At 53.0% G+C, this 6,113-nt stretch overlaps 1 pseudogene; it reads left to right on the forward strand.

The window, feature by feature from the left end:
• Positions 1–660: 660 nt before the first annotated feature.
• On the forward strand, positions 661–867 carry LOC142259365 (U2 spliceosomal RNA; annotated as a pseudogene).
• The last annotated feature ends 5,246 nt before the right edge of the window (positions 868–6,113 follow it).

The following is a 6,113-nucleotide window of genomic DNA, read 5'->3' on the forward strand; positions in this document are numbered from 1 at the left end:
TGAGGGTAATGGAACGCACGCCTGCGCATTTGTGTTTAACGTCGCGCATGTGCAGAACGGAGAAAAGGCTGCGCTCACTTCCTAATGAAAGGGAGTGAGACGCATCTGGGAAGGGAAGGGAAAAGATTAGGGTTTGGGGATGATGAAAGGGCTTTCTACGGGCAAGGATGGCAAAGGGTGGCAGTGACGGAAAGTCAGGCAGCCTGTCCTGTCCTGTCCTGTCCGTCCGTCTTTTTGTATCATGAATTGGAAAGACTGCAAGGGGGAGGGGAGGTGCTTGTGTCCAAAAGGAGGAGTTATTCAGATTCATTGCAGTGGGCGGCGGCTGCAAAAAGCACCATTCTTCTTGTTTTTGCTCTGCAAAACAGCCTTTTCAAGGGTTGGCTTGAGTGACAAAATGTCTTCTGTAGGCGTGGGTTTGTCTCCCTCTCCCTAAGATGTGTCCGGTATAGGCCAGGGTGCCACTCAAGGCCGTAACCAATTCGGGTTATAGCTTCTCGGCCTTTTGGCTAAGATCAAGTGTAGTTTCGGAGGACGCTACCTTGGTCGGTACTGGAAGGTGCCTGGGATTGCACGTCTGCCGGCCTTGAGGAAGTGTGTGCGCCTTCTGGTGACACATAGCCCTCTTGTGCCTGGACGGTTCCCAGGCAACGGGAGGCGATCACCTTTGTTATTTTGAAGTCCTACTGATAAACAGAAAAAAAAAAAAATTAAATCTGTTCTTATCAGTTTAATATCTGATACGTCCCCTCTCTGGGGACCATATATTAAATGGATTTTTAGAACAAGGAGATGGAAAAAATCTTGCTCTGTCCACTCCACGCATTGACCTGGTATTGCAGTACCTCCAGGACCGGTGCACCCCTTCTTAACCCAGTTTCCAAAAGCAGAACTCAATTCACCTGATTCAAATGAGCCCCATTAGTGAATTGAAAGAAAGCAAAAACTTTATATGCACCTCAATTTGGCCAATTCACTTTTCACACTTTCACCCTTTTTTTTATCTTTCACACCTTTTACTTGCTTTATTGATGCAAAAAGCTGTGCCAAATAGCAAACTCATCTCCACTCAACTTGACCAACTCTGCTATGTCCCGTGCAGTATCTTATTCTCAGTCTTATCTAGATCATTTGCAATTGAATAGAATAGATCCCTTTTGGCTGCTTATGACTGTGTAAAATATGTAGTTTTACTGGGCTGGGATGAGAGAATCCATTGAAGCATGGTGTAGGGATTGTGGTTCCTGTGTGCTAAGAAGAGAGGCTGGCACCAGCCAGAAAGCCCCATTGCAGCCAATAATCACTTAATAACTTTTTCAACTTGTCATCATATGGGAGGCCTTCCATTCCTTGTAGTAGTCTAGTTGCCCACCTTTGAACTGACTCTAACTTCTGAATGTCCTTATTAAAATGTGGAGCCCAAAACTGGTTCCCATATTCCAGATGTAGCCTTACAAGTGATTTATAGAGGTGTAACAATACGTTGGGATCACGGGATCTAATCTCCCTTTTTATACACCCTAAAATCTTGTCCCAAGCAGCATTCCATCAGCCTCTGGAAGGTTCCTGGCGCATTGCACAGCTCGAAGGGCATGCTTTTGAACTCGCAGAGACCCATAGGGGTGGCGAAGGCGGTCTTCTCCCGGTCTGCCTCAGCAACGGACACTTGCCAATAGTGACTAGTGAGATCAAGGGTAGAAAAATAATTTGCAGTTCTCAATGCAGCTAGCGATTCCTCAATACGGGGAGTGGTGCCGTCCTTCTTTTTTAACAGGATCAACAGAGCTGCCCAAAGGCTACAACTGTCACGGATAACCCCAGCCGCCTTCATGTTGCTCAACATGTCCTTGGTACACTGGCAATGTGAAGGTGGTATTGGCTTATAGCTCTCTTTGATGGGTGGGTGTGCACCTGTGGGGATGTGGTGGTGGACCCCTTTTATTCCCCCAAAATCTAGCGGGCTTCCCACCGGTAACCCGCTCCCCAGCTTGGATGGATGCTGAGGGAGCCCCTTTTGCCCGCAGGCTCTGGCCCTGGGAACTGTAGCCTTGGCGGTGACTGTGCTTCCCTCTACGGTGTGAGCTGTTGCCTTCAATCGGGTCTTGACTGCTGGGAAACCCTGGAGGTTCCTGTCGCTAACGGATTTGACCGGTTTTACGGCGACTCCTAGCCTGGTCGGGGTCCGTAGGCCCTGCCGGATGGTGCTGGCTTCTCTTCACTCCCCGATCTGGTACCGGCGGGCCACCGCCCATCCCCGGTCCGTACGGTTCACTCCAATCAGCCTCTCCTGCAGAAGGTCACCACCGTCTGCCAACCTTGCTGAGTGCCCGGGCCACACACACGGACACGGTCAGTCTCCTCTCCTCTTCACTTCTCTAACTCCAAAACTGATCTCTAATCTGACTCCTTTTCCCGCCTCCAGGACTGTGAACTCCTCGGTGGGTGGGATCAACCACCTGGCCCACCCCCTGGTGTGGACATCAGCCCCTGGAGGAAGGCAACTAGGATTTGTGTTTAGCTTCGGTGTGCCTAGCCGGAGTGTAGAGCGTGTTGGTGTAGTACCTGTGACGACCTGGCTTGTCCAGGGCGCCACATTCCCCTATAGTAAAATGCAGACCGTCCGCGGGCTGCCCGTCCATCACCGGTTTTATTTTCACAACTGAAAAAGAATAAAACGGTAAAACATGTAAAAGCATCATAAACATTTTACAACGGTACAGCTTCCGCTCTTCTCCCACCCAAACAACCTGGCCCTGATGCTGCCCCTAAGAAGCGGGCAGCACCCCTTGACCCCAGTCCAGCACCAAGTTGCCCGAGCGGGTTCTGTCTCTTTCAGGGGGCCCACGTCCAAGGGGACCCCTGAACCCCCGGAGGATCGCCACCGGTTACGGTAGTGGCGGGCCTAGGCCATCCCTTTCCTCCAGGCCCATCCTCCCAAATCAGCCTCTCCGGAGGCGGTAACGGTGTCAAGCCAACAAACATTTTTATTTACATTGCACTAAGTTTGTGGTTGCCCTGCAAGTTCTCGGGCTTGTCCGTAAGCAGTTCCTTACGCAATGGTTGCACAGTCCCTACGGGGACAACAGTTGCCGGCAACGGCCGGTTTAATCACGGTTCAATCAGGTAAACTTCTTTGGTTGATCATCTTTACTTATCATTTAAAACTTTCAAACTGGTACACTCAACACATAAAGCCCCCCCCTTTTAAAGAGTAGTTTCCCTGTACCTAAGTGGGGGTCTACCTAGGTTGGGGCGAGTGGACCTTCGGGATCCGGTGTCAGTGGTGACAGGCAGTGGGGCAGAGGGAACAGTCAGTTCCTCCTCCCTGCTATCATGTGGGGCAGGCGGAGGCGTAGGGGAGCTGGGTACAGGTACATCCCTGGGCACTGGCTCGCGGTTAACCGTTTCCATCATTTCTTCATCCACGGGTTGTGGGAACAGTATCACTGGAAGGATCACCGCACCGTTCTGTGTAGGCCAGTCTGCTGGAAAATCACCCATCATGGTGTGGATTACCTCTTTTTCCTTCTCCACTGGACTGGGAACTGGAGCCTCATCCGCTACTCTCAATGCTGGTGGGCACTTCTTCAGGTGGTCTCGGGAAACCGTGGCCAAAGTCCCCCCCTGGTCACGGCTGATCTGGTAGGCCTTCCCATTCTCCCATCCTGTGGGCTGGACTACATACGGGGTTTTTTCCCATTGATCATCCAGCTTGTGGGCCCTTCTTTTCCGCTTCAGCACTACATCCCCAGGTTGGAAGGAACCGGCAGGCGCCTTCTTGTTGAAGCACTGCTCCTGTTGTCCCCGACTCCGGCACAAGTTCTTTTCAACATACTCCTGGACCTGTCGGTACTGTGTCCTCCGCCGAGTGTCCCATTCAGCTGTCGACAGGAGTGCTTCTGAAGCTTCCAAGCCCATTTCCAGATCCACTGGTAGCCGGCCGGGACGAGCTCTCATCAGGTATGCTGGAGTGCATTTCGTAGAGCTGGAAGGGATGTTGTTGTACATATCGACCAGGTCAGGTAGATTCTCCAGCCACAGGTTCCGCTCTTCCAGTGGTAACGTCTTGAGGAGGCCCAGGACCAAGTGGTTCATCTTTTCACAAATGCCATTGGTTTGGGCGTGGTAAGGCGTGGTCCGGATTTTCTTGCAGCCGTACAACTGGCAGAATTCCTGGAATACCTCTGCTTCAAAGGCCGGACCCTGGTCGGTAAGCACCCTCTCCGGGTACCAATGCGGTCAACAGAAATAAGCCTGGAAAGCCTTAGCAGCGGTGCGGCCGGTTAAGTCCTTAACTGGGACAACCACCAGGAACCTCGAGTAGTGGTCTACGATGGTCAGAGCGTAGGTGTACCCACTTCGGCTGGGGGTGAGCTTTACATGGTCAAGGGCAACCAGCTCCAGCGGTTGGTGTGTAATGATCGGGTGTAGGGGTGCCTTCTGGCTGGCCTCGTCCTTCCTTCTCAATGCGCAAGGGCCACATTCTCGGCACCAGGCCTCCACAGATTCCCGCATTCCACTCCAATAGAACCGCTCTCTTAACAACATCTCTAGCTTCTTCCACCCGAAGTGCACTGCACCATCATGGTATGCTTGCAGGACGGTGGGCACGTTAGCCTGGGGAATCACCAGCTGGCGGATCTTCTCGTGAGTCTTTGGATTAATCAGCTCGCGATACAACTTCCCCTGGTGTAGGTATAGCCGGGTCCATTCTTGCCACAGACGTTGGGCTTCGGCAGGGGCAGCAGGGTCTATCCCAGCAGAACCCTGTTCCACTAGAGTCTTGACCAGGCGGACAGCAGGTGCCTGGTCCTGAGCTTCCTGCCAGTCCTGTCGGGGCAGCGGATCCAGGTTCACCCGTTGTTGGTAGACGTGCACCTTCTCAGTGAATGGCCGGTGAAATGCAGGCAACTCGATCTCTTCGAGGTCATCATCCTCTGGCCCCTCTTCCGACAGGTGGGGCATCCGGGAGAGTGCATTGGCATTGACGTTGGTACGGCCGGCCCGGTACTTGATGGTGAAATCGTAGTTGGCTAACCTGGTCACCCACCGCTGCTCCAACGCGCCCAGCTTGGCCGTATCTAGATGGGTCAGCAGGTTATTGTCTGTGTACGCGGTGAACTTGGCTGCTGCCAGGTAATGGCGGAACCGCTCGGTGATAGCCCACACCAGTGCCAAGAGCTCAAGCTTGAAGGAGATGTAGTTCTCAGGGTTCCTCTCAGTCGGTCGGAGTTTTCGGCTAGCATAAGCTATTACCTTTTCCCTTCTGTCTTGGACCTGGGATAGAACAGCCCCCAAGCCCACATTGCTGGCGTCGGTGTAGAGGATGAATGGGCGGCTGTAGTCAGGGTACGCTAGGATTTCCCCTCCGGTCAGGGCTGTTCTCAGCTGGCGGAAGGATTCCTCATGCTTTTCTTCCCACACCAATGGGGCTACTAGGGATCTACCACCCTTGGTCTGTCCTACGAGGAGGTCTTGCATGGGGGCAGCCATCTTTGTGTACCCCTTAATGAAGCGACGGTAATATCCCACCAGGCCCAGAAACTGCCTCACTTCCCTCACTGTGGTCGGTCTCGGCCAGTCTTGGATGGCGGTGATCTTCTCGGGGTTGGGGGCGACACCTTCCGCACCAACCACATGTCCTAGGTACTGCACTCTGGGTTTCAGCAGATGACACTTTGAGGGCTTCAACTTCATCCCATACTTGGCAAGGGACGCGAACACCTCGGCTAGGTGCTCCAGGTGGGCTTCATACGTCTGTGAGTACACAATCACATCATCCAAGTACAGCAAAACGGTCCCATAGGCAGTCTTCTCTCGGTCTTCCGGTGCCACGGCCACCTGCCAGTACCCACTGGTGAGGTCAAGGGTGGAGAAGTAGTTAGCGGTTCTCAGCGAGGCCAGGGACTCTTTGATGCGGGGCAGAGGGTAAGCATCCTTATGCGTTATCTGGTTAATCTTCCGGTAATCCACACACATCCGCATGGTGCCATCCTTCTTCTTAACCAGCACCAACGGAGCGGCCCAGGGACTACAGCTGTCCCTAATAACCCCTGCCTCCTTCATGTTCCTCAACATGTCTTTGGCGCATTGGTAGTGGGCAGGGGGAATAG

This window comes from Anomaloglossus baeobatrachus (genome assembly GCF_048569485.1).
Source record: "Anomaloglossus baeobatrachus isolate aAnoBae1 chromosome 7 unlocalized genomic scaffold, aAnoBae1.hap1 SUPER_7_unloc_1, whole genome shotgun sequence".
Classification (NCBI taxonomy): domain Eukaryota; kingdom Metazoa; phylum Chordata; class Amphibia; order Anura; family Aromobatidae; genus Anomaloglossus; species Anomaloglossus baeobatrachus.